This window comes from Balaenoptera borealis (genome assembly GCF_965194805.1).
Source record: "Balaenoptera borealis genome assembly, chromosome: 16".
NCBI lineage: Eukaryota > Metazoa > Chordata > Mammalia > Artiodactyla > Balaenopteridae > Balaenoptera > Balaenoptera borealis.
This window is the reverse complement of record NC_138872.1, coordinates 57,639,280-57,662,271: the sequence shown is the minus strand read 5'-3', so window position 1 is coordinate 57,662,271 and position 22,992 is coordinate 57,639,280. Positions and strand designations below refer to the sequence as shown.

At 45.2% G+C, this 22,992-nt stretch overlaps 1 long non-coding RNA gene across 1 annotated transcript; it reads left to right on the top strand.

Annotated features, from left to right (window-relative positions):
* The first annotated feature begins 17,362 nt into the window (after nucleotides 1-17,362).
* Nucleotides 17,363-21,277, top strand: LOC309613287. Its single transcript, XR_014235625.1, has 2 exons — nucleotides 17,363-20,860; nucleotides 21,227-21,277. It is a non-coding gene; the product is annotated as an uncharacterized lncRNA (long non-coding RNA).
* Nucleotides 21,278-22,992: the final 1,715 nt, after the last annotated feature.

Genomic DNA, 22,992 nt, shown 5'->3' with positions numbered 1-22,992 from the left:
ACTGACTATCCCAAGAAGTTAGCTACCCTGTAAATCCTAGGAAGATCGTGATTTGCTTGGTTCGGAATTTTACCAAGAGTCACATACCATCTGGGAAGTTCACATCCTCAAATGTGATATCTGTGTGGCTACAACCCTATCAATTTGCATTTTTAGCATCTGCCTGCTAAAGTCTCCCAGAGTACTTGTGCCTAAGCATTTACTTATAGAAATGGATGTTATTTTATTATAAATGACTTTCTTTATATTTTTCCTTTTTAAAATACAGTTGGAGAGGGGGGAACTTCCCTGGTGGGACAGTGGTTAAGACTCCGAGCTTCCACTGCAAGTGGCACAGGTTTGGACCCTTGTTGGGGAACTAATATCCTGCATGCTACACTGTGCGGTCAAAAAAAAAAAAAAAAAGAAGAAGAAGAAAATAAAACACAGTTGGGGCATGGTATTCATTTTTGTAAATTATGTGCGGAAAGAGGCTACATTGTCCATGAATTTTCTTTCAGTAAAGTGAGGTCATGAAATTTTTGTATTAAAAGGGAGCTTTGGGTGTAATGGTTTGTCTGCAGGACCCAGGCCCTGACCCAGCCCAGCTCTCATGTTGCTTTGAGGGACTGAACTGTCTTTTCACCACCTGGCGTTTCTAGGGCATCTCCTGATGACACACTTTGATTGTATGTCCCAAACCCTAAAGGATCTGGGAAAAGTAGCCAGAACCAGGTCAAGAAGGGCCTTAAATGCCATCCTAAGGGCTTTAAACTTAATCCTAAAGGCAAAGGAAGCCAGCGAACAGTGGCTATTTGTTCTTTGTTTTATTTCAAAACTTCCACGCCCAAAGTAGCTCTTCCATTTTCCCCACATATTTAATAAAGCCTTCACCTTGAAATAATTTTAGAGTTACAAGAGGTTGCAGACATAGTACAGAGAGCTCTCATCCACCTTTCACCCCGCTTCCCCTAGTGACAACATTTTACATAAATAAATAGAGCCCATTATCAAAACCAGGAAATTAACATTGGTATAGTGCTATTCACTAAACTCCAAGCCCATTCACTTTCACCAGTTTTTTCAGGCACTGGGTGTGAGTGTGTGTGTGTGTGTGTGTGTAATACTATGAAATTTTATTACATGTGTCTAGATTTGTGTAACCACCACAACAGGATACAAAATGGTCCCAACACTACAGTGTGTGTTTAACAACTGTGTACTTTACTAATGTGATGGTAATTGTGCATTATTTGGTAAGCATTCACAATGGATCATTGTATAGATTATACAAACAAGGAAGGGGAAAAAATGACAGGACACTTCCCTTTTTATTTCCTTTTGACCATGAAATTGATCAAGTGTAGTTTTTAGGGTTAGAAGTATTGCTTCCACATTTTAGGTAGCTAACGTTCCATAACTGCTCAGTCATATAACGTTGTTTCATCAACGTTTTTTGTCTTTGTCAAAGGACCTCAAACTAGAAACCAAAACACGTGGGATGGCATGACATATCCTCTTTGCTGTATCTTTTTTTAAAGGAATCTTGAGAATAATTTGTGAAATAATTTTAATAATGATTCAGTATCTAGACAGTGAATCTCAATCTTGACTGCAAATTAGAAACACAAGACTAGAAAGATTCTTATGGACACAGAGAACAGACTGGTGGTTGCCAAGGGGGATGGTGTTGGGGGAGGGATGGAGTGGGAGGTTGGGGTTAGCAGATGTAAACTTTTGTATATGGAATGGATAAACAACAAGGTCCTTCTGTAGAGCACAGAGAAGTATATTCAACTTCCTATGATAAACCATAATGGAAAGAATATTTTTAAAAGAGAATATATATATATATATATATATATATATATATATATATATATATGTATAACTGAATCAATTTGCTGTATAGGGACTTTCCTGGTGGCGCAGAGGTTAAGAATCCGCCTGCCAATGCAGGGGACACGGGTTCGAGCCCTGGTCCAGGAAGATCCCACATGCCGCGGAGCAACTATGCCTGTGCACCACAACTACTGAGCCTGTGCTCTAGAGCCCGTGAGCCACAACTACTGAGCCTGCATGCCACAACTACAGAAACCCACGCGCCTAGAGCCTGTGCTCCGCAACATGAGAAGCCTGTGCACTGCAACGAAGTGTAGCCCCCGCTCGCCGCAGCTAGAGGAAGCCCGTGCTCAGCAACAAAGACCCAACGCAGCCAAATATAAATAAATAAATAAATAAATTTATATTTTAAAAAATTTGCTGTATAGCAGTAATTAACACAACATTGTAAATCAACTATACTTCAATAAAAAAAGTAATTAAAAAAAAAAAAGACGAGGGGAATTCCCTGGTGGTCCAGTGGTTAGGACTCTGTGCTTTCACTACGGAGGGCCTGGGTTCAATTCCTGGTCGGGAAGCTAAGTTCCCACAAGCCGTGGGGTGTGGCCAAAAAATATATAAAAAAATAAAAAATCCCTACATCCATGCTCTAATTTAAACCAATCAAATCAGAAGCTATTAGGTTAGGGTACAGGCATCAGTAATTTTTTTAAACTTTTAATTTTGAGATTATTTTAGATTTATAGAAAAGTTGTAAAAATAGCCCAAAGAGTTCCTATATACCCCTTATAATCATAGGGCAATAGGGTTATTTGTTATGTAGCCATAAACAACTAATATATGTGTCTACCTCATAGTTTTGTAAAGATTAAATTTAATAATGTATGTAAGGGCTTATATAGTACCTTATATAAGTGCTTGTTAATGTGTGTAAAAAAAATGATACACACACATGCACAGAGATTACAGACTGATAGAGATCCCTGGGACAGCAGCAGAGGGATAGGGGTGATCAGAATGTCTTGAGGAGAGAAAAGTACAGTGGCTATTGCTCAACGTCTAGAGAGATTGCTCAGGAAACTTAAGGAAAGAGGATTGCAAAGTGGTGGCCTGAAATCAGGATTTAGCCCAGGAATGTGGGCTGGTAAAAATGCTTTATAAAAAAAAAAAATCAAGTTACTGTATAAAACTCAAAAAATTGTTTTAACATCAAATTTTCAGTTTCTCTTGAAAATTCCTAAGCTATGGCGACACTGTGCCTACACTTACCCTGGCAACAAGCAACTGGAATTCAGCAGTAGCTGCCTCTTTAAAAAGGGAAGGGTTGGGATTCCAGTTTGCCACAGTCTCTACTCCTCCATATTGCCCTTCAGTGCTAAGGATGAAATCCAAACACACTTATCATTTGAGCATTTGAGCTACTGTTTTTCTTCCAGCAGAGCCATATTTCTCAGTACCCACTTCTCTATCAAAAATGGGAAAGTTAGAGAGAAGACTTTTTGGCATTTGAAAAATAAACCTAAGTACTGTATCATGCAAAGAAAGATTACTCAACTCTCCCTGGCATTTAGTTGCATGAACTTACCCTTTTGAACTTTAGATTCTTGCTAACACTTGTCAGAAGCTGACAAGCCGAGGAGGGAGGGGGTCGGGTGTGGTGGGCGGGGGATGGAGAACACAGGAGATTCTAGGACTCAGATTGCATCATCGCTATAATCGCAAATGTTAGGGAATGAAAGAGAGCTCTGGGAGGCTCTGAAAAACAGGAGATGGGCAAACTGCTGTTTTCTTCAAATCCCCAAACAGCCAGCATTCTTGGCATGCACTGAATTGTATGAGACTAGAGAAGGAATTTCTCAGCAATGTGCATTAAAATCTCACTGCAAATTTGATTCAGTGCATTTCCCCCTCACCAATAAGAAGTTGCTGTGTTAATACTCCTAACAATGATTGGATTGAAAGGTATATTTTTAAATATATGAGGAAAGAACGAATAAGAAGGATGAGGTTAATCATTTATCTGATCACCTAATGTGCCAGGAGCTTTCACATACTCGGAGTTTTCTCCCCATGTCTTTCCCTTCCTTTTCCCCGAATTCACACTGAAGTCGGCCTAGTACTCATTGGCTCAGGGGAGAGATGTAGCAGGGGATAAAGTATTGGGTGGGCCAAAAAGTGCCTTTGGTTTTTTAAGTAAAAATAAAAGACACATTTTTCATTTTCACCGAGAACTTTATTGAACAACATATTCACCCTTATGTTCCACTACCTTCTGCCATTTTTCAGGCAACTTCACAATTCCATCTTCCCAAAACTTTTTATCTTTTTGAACAAAGAACTGTTCCAGGTGCCTTTTACAGTCTTCCAGGGAATTGAAATTTCTTCCATTAAGAGAATTTTGTAAAGACCGAAGTAAATGGAGATCCAAAGGTGCAATGTCTGGTGAATACGGCAAATGAATCAGAAATTCCCAGCCAAGCTGTAACAGTTTTTGCCTGGTTGTCACAGAAACATGCAGTCTTCCGTTATCCTGATGGAAGATTATGCGTTTTCTATTGACTAATTCTTGACGGGAGCAGTACTTGTTGGGATTAATCGTTTGGTTTTCCGGAAGGAGCTCATAACAGAGGACTCCCTTCCAATCCCACCATATACACAACATCACCTTCTTTGGTTGAAGACCAGCCTTTGGTGTGGTTGGTGGGGGTTCATTTCGCTTGCCCCGCGATCTCTTCTGTTCCACATTGTTGTATGGTATCCACTTTTCATCGCCCGTCACAATTTGTTTTAAAAACAAAACGTTTTCATCATGTTTCAGTAGAGAATCACATGCGGAAATACGGTCAAGAAGGTTTTTTTGCTTAACTTATGTGGAACCCAAACATCAAAGCGATTCACATAACCAAGCTGGTGCAAATAATTTTCAACGCTTGATTTGGGTATTTTGAGTAGGTCGGCTATCTCCCGTGTGGTATAACGTTGATTGTTCTCAATTATTGTTTCGATTTGATCGCTATCAACTTCAACTGGTCTACCCAACCCTGGAGCATCGTCCAGCGAGAAATCTCCAGCACTAAACTTCACAAACCACTTTTGACATGTTAGATCAGTCACATCACCTTCTCCATACACTGCACAAATCTTATTGTGCGTTTCAGTTGCATTTTTACCTTTCTTGAAATAATAAAGCATGATATGCTGAAAATGTTGCTTTTTTCTTCCATCTTCAATACTAAAATGGCTACACAAAAATTCACCAATTTTGATGTCTTTTTTTAAATGCACGCTGATATGACAGCTATCACATACAATCTAACAAAATTGTTTCAAATGAAATTAAAGACAACTAAGTGCTACTAGAGCCATCTTACGGAAAAAACTGAATGAACCTTTTGGCCCACCCAATAGAAATAATCTTTGAGGCTTTTGTTTTCAAAAGTTGAAAGTACATTATGTAGAATAACATCCAAGATATACTGTGATGTGAAAAATATACAGAATGCCTTGATTCATTTGCCAAAGTTTGTGTTGGGAAAAAAGAAAGAAAGGAAGAAAAAGATAGAAAGAAAGAAAGGAAGGAAGGAAGGAAGGAAGGAAGGAAAGAAAGAAAGAAAGAGAAAGAAAGTTGTGTAACCCTAGTGCCAAGAGGGCTCCTGAGAGAAATGGCTGATTTTAGATCTTGAGCAGGAAATGTAGGAGGTGAGCATGGCAGCTATCAAAGACTACCAGGGTCATATCAAATGGTATCAGGTGTCAAGTTCAAGAGTGTCTCATAGGCCAAAGAGGGGATAATTTGAGTGTTAATAAAGATAACTGAAATGGGTTGAAATATAATAAATATATTTATATCCATAAACTCATAATCATACTTTGTTTAGAAAGCCTTGCCTTGGAGGATGCTAATGAACCAACTCATTGCTTTGAAATCTGGTAAACAAAGGGAAAGAAACAAGCATTTGTTCTGCCTTCCTTCTCCAAATATTACCTCAGGATAACCAGAGAGTTGATTTAGGGAAGATTCCACCTAATACAGGAAGAAAGAATAGATAGAATCAGAACGTTGCCACTTTGCACCTTTTAATAAGTTAATCGTCAAGGCAATGAGCATTACTTGCCTCCAACATGACAAAAAGAGAGACAACCTGAGATTGTGTCCCTCCCAATATAAATACACACACCACCCTGATGAAGTAGTCTTGCCAAAAATGGAATCTGATACTAAAGGAATAAGAGGAGAATGGGTATTAGGGGACAGTTAGTGGTCTCTGCCACAAGCAACAGGAAGAACGTTGCAGGCAGAGGGAACTGGATGTGGATACAAAGGCTTTCAGAGCTAATGATACTTGAGCTGGGTATTAAAGACTGAGTAGGTGTGGGCCTGTCAAAGAGGACAGCCTGGGTAGAAGCATGGAGCCCTGAAAGATGTCAGCCATGGGGGACATGAAGTCCAGGGTGGCTGGAGAATTAAGAGCAAGAGAAGTGTCAGGAAAGGAGGCAGCTGCCCCACCCTCCCTGTGTTATGTGGAATTAAAGATCAGGGAGGTTAGGAAACTTGGTCAGGGTCAGAGTCTGTGAAGTGACAACTCAAACCCAGGTTTATAGGATGCTTCCAGGCTTAAAGTTTCCATTTGCCCAGTAGGATTTTTGTTTGTTTTCTTCTCTGCATTAAATCCTGAGCATGGAGTCCAGGCATCAGTTTTTGTTTTTGTTTTTTTTAAAGCTTCCAGGTAATTCCAACATGCAGTCAGGATTGAGAACAGCTGTGGGTGGGGGGTGGCGGGTGACCCTCCTATACCCCAGCGCACTTTCTGGTGACTCTGAATTCCTTATTCCTCATGTCCAGGTGGGCGGGATTTCATCATACCTACTTAATTGTGAGCATCAGAAGTTTCTCTAAGGGGACTTCCCTGCACTCTGCGATTCCACTGCAGGGGGCATGGGTTTGATCCCTGGTGGGGGAACTTAGATTCCTCATGCTGTGTGGCAGGGTCAAAAAAAAAAAAAGAAGTTTCTGGAAGGTGGGGAGTGGTGGTGATGCAGAAGCCAAAGCAGATCAGTTCTGCTAGTTCCTCAGCAGTAGGAGGCCTGGGCGACTTATTCCCACATCTCTGCATCCCATATGCAAGAAAAGGAGCTGAGAGCATTCTCCCTCCTGTTGTTTGCTTTTTGTTGTCGTTGGTCTTTTGTTTTTTCCACCTCGACTCCCATCAGGTGAGAAACAACAGTCCGGCTCCGCTGGGCAGGTGGGCAGGCAGCTGCTGCGACTGCCTCCGCCCCCTCCCCCTCCCCCGCCCCTTCCCTCCCCCTCCCCCCTCCCCCCTGTGTACGCTGAGCAGATGGAGCACCGCCCCCTCCCCTCCTCCACACCCCGCCCCCAGCCCACCATGTGCCCCTGGGAGGGGTGAGGGGAAGGGGCGAGAGGGAGAACCAACAAACCGGCTCCCAGCTGCCGTGTGCGCATGCGTCAATTCCGCATCCCAGGGAGCGCTGGTGGCCCCAAGGGCTCTCCTCTTCTGGACTCACCCTTTCCTTTTAACATCCGAATAAGGATGTCCCCATCTCAGGCAGTGTGGGGCTCCCATCTCAAGTTTAAGGTTTGGCAAGCTGCAGCCTGCCTCTTCAGGAGCAGGGGGCTCCCCGTGCCTGATGCCCCTTCTCACGTACCCAGGGGCCCCGTCTCTCTCTTTTCCTTCCCACGTCACCCCATAAACCCAAGATGACCGTGTGGAGCAGAATGTTGCGCAGGCTTTGAGAGCGTTCAGGTAACGGCGACCCACGGCAGGTAGCTTCCCGTTCACTGCGAGCCAGCCCCCACGGCAGGTAGCTTCCCGTTCACTGCGAGCCAGCCCCCACGGCAGGTAGCTTCCCGTTCACTGCGAGCCAGCCCCCACGGCAGGTAGCTTCCCGTTCACTGCGAGCCAGCCCCCACGGCAGGTAGGCAGGTAGCTTCCCGTTCACTGCGAGCCAGCCCCCACGGCAGGTAGCTTCCCGTTCACTGCGAGCCAGCCCCCACGGCAGGTAACTTCCCGTTCACTGCGAGCCAGCCCCCACGGCAGGTAACTTCCCGTTCACTGCGAGCAAGCCCCCACGGCAGGTAACTTCCCATTCACTGCGAGCCAGCCCCCACGGCAGGTAGCTTCCTGTTCACTGGGAGCAAGCCCCCCTTGAGCAGTAATGCCCTTCTGTGTTAGCTAGGAGCCTTTTGGTTTTTGTTTTTTCTTTTGTTTTTGCTTCTGTTTTGTTTTTGGCTGCTCCAGGTCTTAGTTGCGGCACGTGGGATCTTCACTGAAGCACGCGGGATCTTTTTAGTTGCGGCATGCAAACTTCTCAGTTGTGGCATGCATGCGGGATGTAGTTCCCCTACTAGGCGTCAAACACGGGCCCCCTGCATTGGGAGCTCGGAGCCTCACCGACTGGACCACCAGGGAAGTCCCTAGGAGCCTTCTGGAGACAAATGAGTGAAACCCGTCTGAAATGGGCTTAAGCTAATAGGGAAGCGATTGATTCACATCATTGGAAAGTGCAGGGGGAGATGTCAGGTCGGCTGGATCCAGCACCTGTGTGAGGCTTGGTGCCTTTCCTCTCCCGTCTCTTCCCTCTTCTCTTGTCTCATTTTGTGTTCCCTCTCTTCTCTTTTCTAGCTACAGTTACCCTCCTCCTCCTCCTCTCCATCTCTCTCTCCATCCTTCCTCCCCCCATCACCTCCTCTACCCACTAGAAACCAATAGCACGCACACACACACACACATGCACACACACACAACACTTGTGACAACCCAAAATGTATCTAAACATTGCCAAAATGTGTGTGTGTATCACCCCTCTCCTGCCTCATTTGAGAACCACTGGCCTAAAGGAAGAAACCTTTAGCTGTGAGATAATTATGGGCTGGAGCAGTGGAGAAAGGGAGCCGGTGGGTCCTGAATCTGGTTTTTTCTGAAGATAAGATTCCCATTGCCATGTCTTTAGCTGATTTGGGGAGAGCCTGCATGAAATCCCCTCTTATCAGTCCCTGAAGCTTTCTGCGTCTATGTCATTGTTTGTTTATATTTTAATGCTGTGAGAATAAAAGAGATATTTATTTGAAAATGTAAAGCATGGCGCAGAACTGACAAGTTTATTTTAAGGTCAAGCAAACCAGTCATGAGAGCAGGGTTTGATTGCCACCTCTGCATCAAATTAGTGGCCTTTAAAGATGCGTTAAATTGTCCCTTTGATCTAATAATTGCCTTTTGCTATGGTGATGCCTCGCAGCTGGAACCAAAAGCCACTGTTAACTCCTCCAACTTAAAGAAAAATGTGATTTTCTCAGAAATGAGGTTTAGGAGATGACGACTCACCCAGACTTGACCTTTTTCTTCCCAGATCTGGGCTGAGAATGACATCTGGCTTCCCTTCTGAACTTAGTTCCTTTTATCTGACAGCAAAAAGCTTACACTCTGTGTTTCCCTTTTCACCCCAGATTCCTGGAAACAGCTAAACTTAAGTACGGTACAATGACTATCAAGTTCATTGACTGCTTCCTCCTTGGTTCCTGATGCAATTAGCCCGTCTTCCTTTTAAGTGGTTAGAGGTGAGTCTTTTTTCTTTATTTTAACATTTTTGCTTGCTCTGGGTCATAATATTTCAGGAAGGAATCTCTGTAGATCCCATTGGGGAAATGAATAAGTAAATACATGAATTGTTGGATTTTAAGCTGAATCATATGAAATTGACTTTTTGTGGCTAAAAAATAGCTGAATATCAACAACTTCATATCCTACAATCTAGTATTTAGGGGACCCTGGAAAAGCCACAGAAGGAACAATGCACCCAGATTCAGGACACAGATGGTCAGGAGTGTTATTAGGTTAGAAATGGTCCCCAAGGGGCTTCCCTGCTGGCACAGTGGTTAAGAATCTGCCTGCCAATGCAGGGGACATGGGTTCGATCCCTGGCCCAGGAAGATCCCACAGGCCGTGGAGCAACTAAGCCCATGCGCCACAACTACTGAGCCTGCACTCTAGAGCCTGCATACCACAACTACTCAGCCCACGTGCCACAACTACTGAAGCCCACGTGCCTAGAGCCCGTGCTCCGAAACAAGAGAAGCCACTGCAATGAGAAGCCCGCGCACCGCAACAAAGAGTAGCCCCCGCTCGCCGCAGCTAGAGAAAGCCCACAAGCAGCAACGAAGACCCAACGCAGCCAAAAATAAAAATAAATAAAATAATTAAATTTAAAAAAAAAAAGAAAAAATAAATGGTCCCCAAACCCCAGCAACCCCTGGAAGGGCATGTGATGATATAGACCCACAGCTACCTATAGCAGCCAATACAGGTGTGTTTTACTTTCTTCCTTACAGGATGTAGTTATCAGTGGTTGCTTGGAGATTGGAAGTAATGGGGAGGGAGGAAAGAGTAGGAGGAACACAGAGGGATCCCAGGAAACTTTTGGGGGTGATGGGTATGTTTACTACCTTGATTGTGGCAATGGTTTTACAGGTATATATACATATATGTGTCAAAACTCAAAATCACAATGTACAGTTAAAATATGTGCCATTTACTGTATGTCAATCATCCTTCAAAAAGTTTATAACATTCTGCACTGTTTCATAGATGGTGTATCATTTTTAAAATATTGTGAAATGATTTTGTCACACCCATCAGGATGGCTGCCATCAAAAGAACAGAAAATAACTGCCGGCAGGGATGTGGGGAAGCTGGAACCCTTGTGCACTGTTGGTGGGAATGGAAAATAGTGCAACCACTGTGGAAAATAGTATGGAGGTTCCTCAGAAAATTAAAAATAGAATTACCATAAGATCCAGCAATCTCACTTCTGGGCATATATCCAAAAGAATTCAAAGCAGGATCTCGAAGAGATATTTGCACACTTACGTTCATCACAGTATTATTCACAGTAGCCAAGAGATGGAAGCAACACAAATGTCCACTGACAAATGACTGGATAAGGAAAATGTGGTATGTGCATACAATGCAATATCATGCAGCCTTAAAAAAGAAGGACATACTGTCACATGTTACAACATGGATGAACCTTGAAGACATTATATTAAGTTAAATAAGGAGTCACAAAAGGACAAATACTGTATTCAGTCATATGAAGTATCTAACGTAGTCAAAATCCTAGAAACAGGAAGCAGAAAGGTGGTTACCAAGAGCTTGGGGGAGGGGGATTAGCGTTTAATGGGTACAGAGTTTCAGTGTTGCAAGGTGAAAAAGTTGTAGAGACCTATTGCCCAACAATGCGAATACACCATTCAAGTGTATATTTAAAAATAGTTAAGATGGTGGGCTTCCCTCGTGGCACAGTGGTTAAGAATCCGCCTGCCAACGCAGGGGACACGGGTTTGAGCCCTGGTCCGGGAAGATCCCACATGCTGCGGAGCAACTAAGCCCGTGCACCACAGCTACTGAGCCCATACACCACAACTACTGAGACAGTGCTCTAGAGCCCGCGAGCCACAACTACTGAGCCCATGTGCCACAACTACTGAAGCCCACGTGCCTAGAGCCTGTGCTCCACAACAAGAGAAGCCACCACAGTGAGAAGCCCGCGCACCGCAATGAAGAGTAGCCCCCGCTCACTGCAACTAGAGAAAGCCCATGCCCAGCAACAAAGACCCAACACAGCCAAAAATAAATTAATTAATTAATTAATTTAAAAAAAAAAAGTTAAGATGGTAAATTTTATATTGTGTGTTTTTACCACAATAAGAACATGATTTTTTAATAACCTCAAACTGGAAACAACCCAAATGTTCATCATCAGGAGAATGGATAAATAAATTGTGGCACACCCATACAAAGGAATACTACTCAGTAATAAAAATGAATGAACTACTGAGACATGCGACAGCTTGGCTGAATCTCAAAATCATTATGCTGAATGAAAGCAGCCAGACCACCCAAAGATCGAGCACATGATTCCTCTTACAGAAAACTTTTTAAAAATGCAGATGAATCTACAGTGACAGAAAGCAGATCAGTGGTCACCCGGAGATGGGGGGAAAAGCGGAAGAAGAGGAAGGGAGGGAGGGAGGGTGACAAAAGCCACCAGGAAACATTTGGGGGTGATGCAGAGGTTCACTGTCTTGATGGCCATAATGGTGTTACAGGTGTATATGTACATCAAACTCATCAAAATGGACACTTAAAATATGTGCCATTTATTATATGTCAATTATCCTTCAAAAAAGCTATGGTGAGACAACTACCACTTTTTCAATGCTCATGAAGCACTGTTCTCATTGCTTTATACACACTATCTCGATTACCTCCTACCACAGCTCCACTTTACAGATAGAAAGACTGAGGCCCGGGAAACTGAAGGGACTGCCCACGGCCACGCAGCTGATAATAGGTCTGTCTGGCTTCCAAGTTCATTCTCTTTCTACTCTCATCCCCAAACAGTGTCCCTGCCATACATATTACAGCTAATCTTCGTTATCGCTCACCATGAGCTAAATACTTCTCACACGTTAATTTAATCCTGAGCCTTAGAGAGTTTGGATTTGCCCAAGGACAGACAATAAGTAGAGTTGGGATTTGAACCCAGGGAATCTGAGGCCAGAATTACCTGTCGAAGGCAGGTGCTCCCCATGGGACACCCTTACCAATTTCTCCTGGGAGCCCTTCTTGAATAAAATACTTGTCCACGAAACTTTGTCACGGCTTCTGCTTCTGGAGAATGGAACCTAAGACAGCATGAGGCTAAAAGACTTTCTCCTGAGGATAAATATTCTAACCATCAAGAGGAGGGGGTATCCCTTTAGGGGTCAGAGTCACTGCTGTATCAACAGAAGCTAGAAACTGCATTGGGGGCCAGAGGATGCCCCAAGATGTGGAATCCTGGGGTGAGGCAGGAGGGGGAGTGCTGCAAAGCCACCACGGAACCTGAGGGGAGGGGCTTTGCCTAGTCCCTCTGATGCCATATTCTTGCCCGAGGGGCCAACTCTGACCCTGATCAATTTGTCAGTTTCAAGTTGCCCCCCCAGCTCAGTGTGCCTCAGCCATGGGGCAGGGAGGGGGCATCCCAATTACAAAGGAAGAGACACCCATTCAATCATTCACTGACATTCACCAGGCTTCCCACTCCCGGGCACTGGAGGGGTCCAGTGGTGAACAAATGCAGTCCCCTGGTCTCACGGAGCCAAGGAGAAAGCCCCAGAAATGAGCCATCTCAGCAACACAGCGATTTGATGGAGGAAAGCACAGAGAGCTGTGAGAGTGAGATGAGGGGCATCTAACTCTTTGCTACTCCAAGTGTGGTCCATGGACCAGTAACACAGGCATCACCTTGGCAGGTGATAGAAATGTAGACTCCCAAGTCCCACCCCAGACCTACAGAATCAGAATCTGCATTCTAACAAAGGCCCACAGCGATTTGAACGCGCTTTAAAGTTTGAGGAGCATTAATCTAACCGAATCAGTGGGGAGGCAGGCTGAGGCGTAGGTGGGGGTCAGAGAAGGTTGCCTGGAGGAGCCGACACCGGAGCCGGACAAATGAGTAGAAGTCAGCCAGGTGTGGCAGAGATTGCCTGGCTGTTCTCCAAATCCGCTTCTTCCTTTCGGGCTGGACCGCATTCCAGCGCCATACGGTTCCGGGCGGCCACGTGACCGGGTTCTGGCCGGTGGAACTTGAAGAGGTGCCTTTGGCACCATTTGCAAGACTGGCCTGCGGAAACCTCCGATGTCTGATTCTCTTGCTCTTCCCCTGTTCGCCAACCAGATGGAGAGGACGCTGAGGAAACCAGAGCCGTGGGACAGCCCGAGCCTGGGTCCCTGACTGATGGGCTGGCTCACTAGCCAGGAGCTCCCACAAATAAAGTTCTATTGTGTTAAGCCCCTGAGGTGTGGGGTTGATTTACAGCAGTCGGACTATCCCCATTAATACAGCAGACAAAAGGGAGGGTGAGCTTTTGTTCGTTTTTGTTTTATTTTTGGAAGGTGAACAGATGTAGGATCATGAGGGTGGCTGAGACCATGCTAAAGAACAGGAATTTTCAGTGATTCATAAGTTTTTGGATGGTTTGGAGTCAGAGACACCCTTAGTAGCTGATGAAAGTTATAGACGCTCTTTCTTCCCAAATACACACAAACAATTGAACAGATTCTATTTCTGAGGCCTGTATGTGGAGACTCAAGTGGTCCGTGGGTTCCAGGTTAAGAAAACCTTCAGGGCTTCCCTGGTGGCGCAGTGGTTGAGAATCTGCCTGCCAATGCAGGGGACACGGGTTCGGGCCCTGGTCTGGGAAGATCCCACATGCCGCGGAGCAGCTGGGCCCGTGAGCCACAACTACTGAGCCTGCGCGTCTGGAGCCTGTGCTCCGCAGCAAGAGAGGCCACGATAGTGAGAGGCCCGCGCACCGCGATGAAGAGTGGCCCCTGCTTGCCACAACTAGAGAGAGAGCCCTTGCACAGAAACGAAGACCCAACACAGCCATGGATAGATAAATGAATGAATAAATAAATGAATAAATAAATTTAAAAAAACAAAAGAAAAAAGAAAACCTTCAGATGACGGGGAACCACTTTAAAAAAAGAAAGTCATTGGGAATTCCCTGGCAGTCCAGCGGTTAGGACTCTGCGCTCTCACCGCCAAAGGCCCCAGTTCAATCCCTGGTCAGGGAAATAAAAGCCCACAAGCCATGACAGTGCGGCCAAAAAAAAAAAAAGAAAAGTATTTCTAGTAGTCAACTAAGGGTTTTATTTCTTACCCATGAGAGTCCATCTTCAATTCTGTGTGAAAAACAACAGTACAACAACAATGAGATACCACTACCCACCTGTTAGAATGGCCAAAATCTAGAACACTGACAACACCAAATGCTGGCGAGGATGTGGAGCTACAGGAACTCTCATTCATTGCTGGTGGGAATGCAAAATGGTGCAGCCGCTTTGGAAGACAGTTTGGTGGTTTCTTACAAAACTAAACATATTCTTACCATATGATCCAACAATCTCACTCCGTGGTACTTACCCAAAAAACCTGAAAATTTAAGTCTACACAAACAGCTGCACACAGATTTTTATTTTTATTAAAAAAAAATTTTTTTGGCTGTGTTGAGTCTTCATTGCTGCACACAGACTTTCTCTAGTTGCTGTGAGCGGGGACTGCTCTTTGTTGCAGCGCGCAGGCTTCTCATTGCGGTGGCTTCTCTTCTTACAGAGCACGGGCTCTAGGCACGTGGGCTTCAGTAGTTGTGGCACGTGGGCTCAGTAGTTGTGGCTCGTGGGCTCTAGAGCGCAGGCTCAGTAGTTGTGGTGCACAGGCTTAGTTGCTCCTCAGCATGTAGGATCTTCCTGGGCCAGGACTCTTAACCCATGTCCCCTGCATTGGCAGGCGGATTCTTAACCACTTGCACACAGATTTTTATAGCAGCTTTATTCATAAGTGCCAACACTTGGAAGCAACCAAGATGTCTGTCCTTCAATAGGTGACTGGATCAATAATATTCCAGACAATGAAATATTATTCAGCACTAAAAAGAAATGAGCTATCAAGCCATGAAAAACCATGGAGGAAAATAAATAAGCTGCAAGGATATATTGTACAGCACAGGGAATAGATCCAATAATTTATGTTTCTTTCTTTATTTATTTATTACTAGTATGATAAGCTTTATTTTTAAATTTTTTTAACATCTTTATTGGAGTATAATTGCTTAACAATGGTGTGTTAGTTTCTACTTTATAACAAAGTGAATCAGCTATACACATACATATATCCCCATATCTCCTCCCTCCTGTGTCTCCCTCCCACCCTCCCTATCCCACCCCTCTAGGTGGTCACAAAGCACTGACCTGATCTCCCTGTGCTATGTGGGAGAGGGTGTGGAGAAAAGGGAACCCTCTTGCACTGTTGGTGGGAATGTAAATTGATACAGCCACTATGGAGAACAGTATGGAGGTTCCTTAAAAAACTAAAAATAGAACTACCGTATGACCCAGCAATCCCACTACTGGGCATATACCCTGAGAAAACCATAATTCAAAAAGAGTCATGTACCACAATGTTCATTGCAGCTCTACAATAGCCAGGACATGGAAGCAACCTAAGTGTCCATCGACAAATGAATGGATAAAGAAGATGTGTCACATATATACAATGGAATATTACTCAGCCATAAAAAGAAACGAAATTGAGTTATTTGTAGTGAGGTGGATAGACCTAGAGTCTGTCATACAGAGTGAAGTAAGTCAGAAAGAGAAAAACAAATACCGTATGCTAACACATATATATGGAATCTCAAAAAAAAAAAAGTTTATTTTTAAAATTATTTATTTATTTATTTGGTTGCCCTGGGTGTTAGTTGTGGCTCTCAGGCTCCTTAGTTGCAGCACGTGGGCTCCTTAGTTGTGGCATGCGAACTCTTAGTGGCGGCATGCATGTGAGATCTAGTTCCCTGACCAGGGATCGAACCCGGGTCCACTGTGTTAGGAGTGCGGAGTCTTATCCACTGCCCCACCAGGGAAGTACCTATAATAAATTTAAGTGGAGTGTAATCTATACAATTGGACTTCCCTGGTGGCGCAGTGGTAAAGAATCCGCCTACCAATGCAGGGGACAAGGGTTTGATCCCAGGTCCAGGAAGATCCCACATGCCGCGGAGCAACTAAGCCCGAGCGCCACAACTACTGAGCCTGCACTGTAGAGCCCGCGAGCCACAACTACTGAAGCCTGTGCTCCCTAGAGCCCATGCAACAAGAGAAGCCACCGCAATGAGAAGCCCTCGCACCGCAGCGAAGAGTAGCCCCTGCTCACCGCAACTAGAGAAAACCTGCACACAGCAACGAAGACCCAACGCAGCCAAAAATAAATAAATAAATAAATAAAAATTTAAAAAATTTATACAATTATTAAATCACTATGTTGTACCCCTGAAACTTATATAATATTGTAAATCAACTATACTTCAATAAAAAATAATAAAAAGAAAAATTTTTTAAAGACATGGAGGAAACTTAAATGCATATTATTAAGTGAAAGAAGCCTGTGTAAAGGCTCATACTGTGTGGCTCCAACTATATGACGTTCCGGAAAAGGCAAAACTATGAGGACCAAGAAGATGCGTGGTTGCCAGGGACTGGAGAGGGATGAGTAGGCGGAGCATGGAGGATGTTTAAGGCAGTGAAAATACTTTGTATGATGGTATAATTATGGATGCATGTGGTGAAACATGTGTCCAGACCCATAGGAAGGACAACAGTGAACTGTAATGGGGACTTCCCTGGTGGTCCAGTGGGTAGGACTCCAAGCTCCCAATGCTGGGGCCTGGGTTCGACCCCTGGTTGGAGAACTAGATCCCACATGCATGCCACGACTAAGAGTCCACATGCCACAACTAAACATGCCGCAGCGAAGATCCCTCGTGCTGCAACTGGGACCTGGCACAGCCTAAATAAATAAATAAATAAATAATTTTGAAAAAAAAAGAGTGAACTATAATGTAAAGGATGGACTTTGGGTGATGATAATGTGTTCATGTCAGTTCAAATGTACCACTGGCGGCGGGGGGGTGGGGTGGGGGTCTTGATAGTGGGAGAGGCCATGCATATGCAACAGGCCTCCACATATCCAGCAGGCCATGCATATGAACAGGGGGTATATGAGAAATCTACATACCTTCCCCTCAATTTTGTTGTGAACCTTTTCTTTTTTTTCCTGTGAACGTTAACTGGCTCTAAGACACAATAAAGTCTTTTTTTTTTTAACGAGAAAAAACGAGATTCCTTTTATAAACAACATGGCTGGGGCACATTTATTGGATAAGGCCATGGACATCTGTGTTTATTTAGCACTATCATTCTTTTATTTTTTAAATTAATTTTTATTGGAGTAGAGTTGATTTACAATGTTCTGTTAGTTTCTGCTGTACAGCAAAGTGAATCCGTTATACATATACATATACCCACTCTTTTTTAGATTCTTTTCCCATATAGGTCATTACAGAGTATTGAGTAGAGTTCCCTGTGCCATACAGTAGGTCCTTACTAGTTATCTAGTTTATATATAGTATTGTGTATATATCAATCCCAATCTCCCAATTTATCCCTCCCCCCACCATCATTATTTTAAAAGAGATGTCTGACTGGGATCCGTTCTTCTGAGTTGTCTCTTTTATTTACCTGGTAGCGCAAAGACAGGAGAGTCTGTGTTTTCGGCACCAGCTGGGATCCAGCTCCCAAATCTCTGCTGAGCTGCTAAGCAGCTGTTTTCTCGCCGTGGCCGCTAGAGGGTGCAAGAACCCCGAGCAGCTGCTGAACCTTGGCACAACTCAGGCGGCTGGGGTCAGGGCTGTGTCTAGTGATTCAGCACTGGAGGCCCTCCCTGCCCCCAACGGGCACGAACGGCAGGCTCTCCAAAGCCCTAGGGCTGCAGGTAGCACCCCCCCCCCCCACCGCCGTCAGCGTCAGAGGCTCTGTTGGGGTCCGATCCAGCCATGCTGATGGCAGTCTGGGGTGGCAGTGCCTGGAGACCCAGAGGAGCACCCTCAGGGGTCTTTGCTCCCCCTCCCTCAGTTCTGCATTCCTGAGACTTGACCCCATGAAGCAGCCACAGGGCAGCTTGAAACCCTCTCAGCCCCTCTCCGGTCTGGCTGTGTCTGAGCGCACACAGGTACATTACAGGCTAGAATAACCCTGTAACGGATCAGGCTGCGCTTCCTGTACAAGTCTTGGTTTTCATTTACTGTAAGTAATACTGCTTCTCCGATGATACTTGAGAACAAGAGGAGGAACAGGGCAGGAGCGTAGCCATGAGTTTGCTTCAACCAACATGGCGGCCTCCAACGGCGGCCACAGCAGCAACAGGGACCAGCCCAGGCCTCTGAGTATAATCTACGGAGCCTTGAGGACAGGTGGCACCGGGAGGTGCAAAGGGTCTGGGGCTCCGGAGTCAGTTTCTTCATTTTGAAAGTGGAGGTGATATTCAGGACAGTGGTATGAGATAATGATTCCCTAGTACCCGTCATAGTAGGACCTCATCTTGTATTAGGTAAAATTGGACAGTGGCTTGAAACAACCATGTGATTATCCCCCCAGCTCTGCGGGTGGGCTTGCTGGGCTCTTCCAAGAGCTGGTCTTGCTCGGAGTCTCTCAGGCTGTTGCAGTCTGATGGATGGAGTCGTCTTGGAGGCTTCAGTGGGACCTGGGAAGTCTGAGACCTGCTCCACTCCAAGCCGCCTCAGCATCTGTCTTCTCCATGTGCCCCTCCTCCAGCAGGACTGCCGAACTTTATCTACTGCATCTTGGGACTCCCAAAAGCACAAAAGTGGAGCTGGCCAGTCTCCTGATGCTTGGGTGTGGAGCTGACACAGCATCTCATAGGTCATCATCCATTGGTAAGTCCCAGGTCACACAGACACAGTGTAGGAGGAAACTGCCCCGGAGAGCAGATACCAGAGGGGTGGCTCACAGGGAACCCTCGCTAGGGTCCAGACGTGAGATGGCATATTAGTGTCCTGTTGCTGCTGTAGCAAACTACCACAAACTTAATGACTTAAAACAACACACATTTATTATCTTACAGTCCTAGGGATCAGAAGTCCAAAATAGGTCTCCCTAAAGGGCTAAAATCAGGCTGTGCCAGGCTGCCTTCCTCTCTGGAGGCTCTGGGAGAGGATCCTTCTTCTTGCCTTGTCCAGCTTCTAGAGACCACCCACGTTCCTTGACCTGTGGCTCCTCCCCATCCTCAAAGTACATTACTCCAACCTGTGCTTCCATCATTGCATCTCCTCTTTCTTCTATGACAGCCTGCCACCTGCCTTTATAAATAAAGTTTTATTGGAACACGACCAAACCCATTTATTTTAGAATGTCTTTGGTTACTCTTTTTTTGTTGTTTTTTTTTTTTTTTGGCTGTGCCACACAGGGCATGCCGGATCTTAGTTCCCCAACCAGGGATCAAACCCACCCCTCCTGCAGTGGAAGCACAGAGTCTTAACCACTGGACTGCCAGGGAAATCCCTGTCTTTGACTACTTTTGGACTACAGTGGCAGAGCTGACTAGTTGCAAGAAAGACCATGGCCCACAAAGCCAAAAATATTTACTGTCTGGCCCTTTGTAGAACAGTTTGCTGACTCTGGTTGATGTCTATGGTTCTCAACCCTGGCTGTACAGTTAGAATCATTTGGGGAAGCTATCATTTTAATGGTGCCAAAACCCTGGGCCCCACTCAAAGACCTCGTCATTTAATTGATCTGTGGGTGGGCTCAGGGCATCAATATTTCTTGTTTGGTTTTTTTTTAATAAATTTATTTATTTATTTATTTTTGGCTGCGTTGGGTCTTCGTCGTTGGGTCTTCGTTGCTGCACCTGGGCTTTCTCTAGTTGCAGCGAGCAAGGGCTACTCTTCGTTGTGGTGCGTGGGCTTCTTATTGCAGTGGCTTCTCTTGTTTCAGAGCACAGGCTCTAGGCGTGTGGGCTTCAGTAGTTGTGGCACACGGGCTCAGTAGTTGTGGCTCGTGGGCTCTAGAGCACAGGCTCAGTAGTTGTGGCGCACGGGCTTAGTTGCTCTGCAGCATGTGGGATCTTTCCGGACCAGGGCTCTAACCTGTGTCCCCTGCATTGGCAGGCGGATTCTTAACCCCTGCGCCACCAGGGCAGTCCCACAGGGCATCACTATTTCTTGAAAGCTACCCAGGCAATTCTATTGGGCAGCTGTTGGGTTGGCCAAAAAGTTCGTTCGGGTGTTTCCATAATGTTGGCCAATTCAATAAGATTGAGGACTGCTTGTCTAAGCCAGTCATGGCAATTCTGTTCTCCTTTAACAGGAATTGACTTGGGGATGGGAACCAACTCTGGCCAATGAAACATAATGGGAAGTCCACTAGCGTGGGTGGGTGGCAGGGTCTGGGAAATCTTTCCCACCCTTATATAAAGACCGGCATAAGGAGGAAGTGGCTCTATTTGCTGCTGACTCTCCCTTCCTGCTGTGGATGCTGTTGTGTAAGGGCCCATGGAAATAATTTATTTTAATATCAGAAGAAAAAAATGAATATAATCCTGTATTTGCCTTTGTACCAATAGAGTCACAAAATGTAGTCTTTTTTTTTTTTTTTTTCTCAAAGGCACATTTTGGCCAACCCAATTTTTTTTTTAATTTTATTAATTAATTAATTAATTAATTATTTTTAATTTATGGCTGTGTTGGGTCTTCGTTTCTGTGCGAGGGCTTTCTCTAGCTGTGGCAAGTGGGGGCCACTCTTCATTGTGGTGCGCGGGCCTCTCACCATCGCGGCCTCTCTTGTTGCGGAGCACAGGCTCCAGATGCGCAGGCTCAGCAGTTGTGGCTCACGGGCCTAGTTGCTCCGCTGCACGTGGGATCCTCCCAGACCAGGGCCCGAACCCGTGTCCCCCGCATTGGCAGGCAGACTCCCAACCACTGCGCCACCAGGGAAGCCCCTGTAGTCTTTTTTAACGGAGGAAAGTCCCACAAAAGTTATAATGTGACCCTGACCATGCCTGGCACAGAGTAAGCCTCAATAAATGTGAGTTGTTTTTATCATCGTCATGATCGTTGCTATTATTGGCAAGAATGGGCATGGTCATCAGACCAGTTTAGCCAGGTGGAAGGGTAAATACAGCCAAAGTAATAATATGGACCAACAGTGGTGAGTGCTGAGCGGTAGGTTTACACACCCTGCTTTGTCCTGAAGACAATCATTGTGATCCACCCAACAACACTATCAGGTGGGTATTATTATCCCCATTCTACAGATGAGGAAATGGAGGCCAGAGCAGTTAAGTAATTTGCCTAGGATCACATAGCTAGTTAGAGGGGAGGCAGGATTTGAGTCCAGGTCTGTGGGATGCCACAGCCATATCCTCTATGTGCTAATCAGAAAAGAGAGAAATCCTCCAATGACAGTCATGGGAATTTGGATTGGATCAAACAGCTAACAACACTGGGAGGCTTTTGGAACGGAGCTAATGGCATTTAGGGAGCTGGATTTGGCAGCAGTGCTTGGGGTCTAAGTGGGTTGTCATATTAATTCCAGGGAACATTTGAAGAGGTGTCTGAGATTGTTAAGGACCCTAGCCACCCAAAGGATTCATTCTCTCTGGAAACAGTCCACCTGGGTCATACACTGGTTTAGTATTAAAAGGAAGTTAGAGGCGCTGCCAGCCCAACCACCCGCCCAGTGATGATCTGCTAGAAAACTATCTCTTTTAATACCTTGACTTTGTGGTGGGAAAAATGCTACAAACCCCACTCATTACCTGCAGGATGGCTTTGTTCAAAATGATCTGGCTCTAACAAACATTGATCTATTAAACAAACGTATTACGTGCCTAGTTTGTGCCAGGTAGTCCATCAGATAGCGGGACGCAGAACTGAAAAGATCTACAGGGACTTCCCTGGTGGTCCAGTGGTTAAGACCACGCTCCCAATGCAGGGGGCCCGGGTTCGATCCCTGGTCAGGGAACTAGATCCCACATGCCACAACAAAGATCCTGCATGCAGCAACTAAGACCAGTGCAGCCAAATAAATAAATAACTATTAAAAAAAAAAAGAAGAAGATACCAAGGCCCATCTTAAAAAAAAAAGATTTACAAGTCTTTGTCCTCTCAGAGTTTATATTCAAAGAAGGGAGTGTGTCCCAAAGGAAACAGATAAGCAACTAAAATAATAACAGATTATGACCAGTGGTTCTGGGAAATAAAGAGGAGGCTGCTTATTGGAGACCGAACAGAGGTGACCCCTTGTCCTCCCATATCTCTTCTTTTAAAGTCATAGATCCCCCAGTTTGTAGCTGGGCACATGGCCATGCAGCATTTCCCAGGCTCCCTTGCAGCAGGCATGGCAATGTGACTGAGTCCTGGCCAATGGGATGGAAGCTGAAGTGATGTGTGCACCTTACAGGAAGTGTCCCAAAAGAGGGGGTGGATGGGAAAATGCTGGAGTACCCGTCTTAACCATATAATGAAAGTCATGCACTGCACAGCAACAAGGTAGAAGGAGCCTGGGTTCCAGACACCATGAAGCCCCATCCCTACCCAGTATTGCCCACTTTCAGACTTTTAGGTGACAGAGAAATAAATACCTGTGGTTAGAACCCAGCTAAAGGGAGAGGGCTTACTCTGGGTAGGGTGGTTCAGGAAGGCTTCCTGGAGGAGGGGGCATCAAATGGACGCCATCCATTAGAAACATAATGCAA